General features: G+C 43.9%; 1 pseudogene; it reads left to right on the plus strand.

Annotated features, from left to right (window-relative positions):
- The first annotated feature begins 646 nt into the window (after positions 1-646).
- Positions 647-1,503, plus strand: LOC118592883 (annotated as a pseudogene).
- The last annotated feature ends 1,245 nt before the right edge of the window (positions 1,504-2,748 follow it).

Raw genomic sequence — 2,748 nt, forward strand, 5'->3', positions numbered from 1 at the left:
CATTTTATTAAACCAATTCAAGTGGCAAACCTTTACAGTGTACAAGAGGATTACTCCACAGCAGTGGTTACTACTTGTGTTTCCATAAGCAATTGTACACTGCTCAGTAGATGCCACTGTTCCTCTGTCCTGTATAGCCACAGCACATAGCTCTGAAAGAAAATTCCCTATGACCGTGTATGGAAAGCTTTTCACCACTACAGTGAATTCCCTGGATCTAGGTACTTATGAAGGAAAAAGTTTTATTTTTAGCTCATGATTCAAGAGATTCAAAGTGCAAGTGAAGGACAGGGCCCAGTATCTGTGGCTCACTGCCTCATCCATGGATGGCAATGACAGAGAGCAGAGGGGCCAGGCCTGCTCCTTTACAGTTCCCCACATGAACTCAAAGGCTCACACCAGAATGCCTCATGTGCCCAGTGATCTCAGGACTGCATCCCCCAAGTTGCATTTCTTTAAAGACCTACCCACCTCTCCATACAGGCATGAGCACAGACCTGGGGCCCACGAGTGTTGAATAGTTGCTGCCAGCTCACTCCTGCCTGCTCTGGGTCCTCAGCACTTAGTTCATATCACAACCCAGGAGCCCTAAGTGGCCAGGCCTCACCCCATCACCTTCTCCAGTTCTTCTTCTTGCCTCTGACACATGTTTGAGCTGCGCCTGGACCAGGGCTCCATCCTGAAGAAGATGTTGGAGGTTCTCAGGGACCTCATCAATGAGGCTGGCTGAGACATCAGCTCTGGCAGCTTGAACCAGCAGCACATCTCCTTGGTGCAGTTCACCTTACACATTAAAGGCTTCCACATGTACCACTGCAATGGCAGCATGGCCGTGAGCATGAACTTTATCCGCATGTGCAGGCAATGACATCATTATGGTAAAGGCTGATGATAATGCAGATGTCTTGCACTAGTATTTGAAGCAGCAAATCAAGAGAAAGTTTTAGGTTATGAAATGAAGTTAATGGGTTTGTGTGGCCAGCACCTTGGAGTCCCAGAAGAGCACAGGTAGCTGTATGTTACATATGCCTTCTGGTGAATCTGCACATATATGCACAAACCTTAGCCATGCTGGAGATATTGTAACATCCTGTGCAAAAGATGGAGAGAAGTTTTCTGCCATCAGAGAGCTTGGGAATGGAATCATTAAGTCCTCAACAAGTAATGTTGGTCAAGAGGAGGAAGCTGTTAACCATAGCGATGAAGGAGCCAGTTCAGCTAACTTTTGAGCTGAGGTGTCTGAAAAACACTTTCCAGAAAAACCACTCCACTGTCTCCTATGGTTAACACTCAGTATGTCTGCAGATGTACCCCCTGTTGCAGAGTATAAAATTGCTGCCGTAGAACATTTTTTATTGGATACTTATTCTTTTTTGTTGAAAATAGGGTTTTTTTCATATATTCTGATTATGGTTGCCCAAATACTATTTGGTTCCCAAGATCAAAGATGGAGAAGGATCATGGGCATTGATAGAATCTGAGAAAACTACGCCTTTGAGATGACAGAATGTTCTGGTCTTTTCTGTTACCAGGTTTGTCCCTGAGTGAGCACATAGACATCTTCTGCAAATTACCTGGTTTTGTTTTTGGTTTTGTTTTTGTTTTTTTCTCTCCATTCTCCACAATTTGTTTAAAGACAAACTCCAAAGTAAAAACTGGTCTTGTTAACATAAATATCTATGCCTTAGAAATATCAATGATTTATTTTTGTAACAAATGGGTTTTGGTGCTGAATGCAGTTTTAAGAAATGTTTTTCAATTTAAATAAAGTCAACGGAATCTTGAAAGTCAAAAAATAAAAATTAAAAAAAGAAATACAAACCTTCTAAAGGTCTACCAGTCCTCAGTAATTACCCTGGAGACAATTCCTAATACACAAACTTTTGGAGAACACAGACCACAACCAAATCACGCACTTCAAAATGTTTGCAAAATGTTGAGATGGAGCCTGGAGAAAGCCAAGGCCTGGTAAAACTTCCCAGACAGCAGATGAGACCCTGGGTGGGAACAGACCCAAGACCTTACTTCTTTGGCGTTGTGAGAATCGCCTGAGCCAACTAGAGGAAATTCCTTTGTCATTTAGGGGGATCTGCTTTGATGGGCATCTCAGTTTTCTCTCCTCATCTCACCAATGGCTTCCTCTGCTGCTGACTCCAGAGTGGTTCCATCCTTTGATGTAATGCAGGATCACACAGGCAGACATCGGCAGGAAAGACAGCAGGGCCCCAATTTCTGGGGTGCCTGTGTTCCCAAAATATAAGAAGAAGGAAGGAGGAGACTAGGCAGAAGAGGAGGAGCTAATCTCTGCTTTGTTCCACCTTGTTTCCTTTAGCCTCTCGTTTTCAGAACTTTTGTTCCTTGCCAATACTACCTCTTTCTAATAAGCACACTCACTATCTCTCTTTTGAAAATTAATTATTTTTGTTTTACACGTGAGTACTTACCTATGTGTATGTATATACACTACATGCACGCAGAAAACCCCTAAGGCCGAAAGAGAATAACAGGCCCCCTGGATCTGAAGCTATGGATGGTTTTCCTGCCATGTGGCTACTGGGAACAGAACCTGCAACAGTAACAAGTGCCCTTAACCTCTGAGCCCTCTCTCGAGCCCTTACCCTTCTGCCCACCCCCTGCCTCTTTTAAAATTAGGAAGCTAGCACACAGTGTGGGCTTCATGGTGGCCACAAACCCTTGCTCAAACAGCTCATCAGCTCCTGTGACTCTCTCTGACCATCAAGCTACATC

The sequence above is a fragment of the Onychomys torridus genome, chromosome 11 (assembly GCF_903995425.1).
Source record: "Onychomys torridus chromosome 11, mOncTor1.1, whole genome shotgun sequence".
Lineage (NCBI taxonomy): Eukaryota > Metazoa > Chordata > Mammalia > Rodentia > Cricetidae > Onychomys > Onychomys torridus.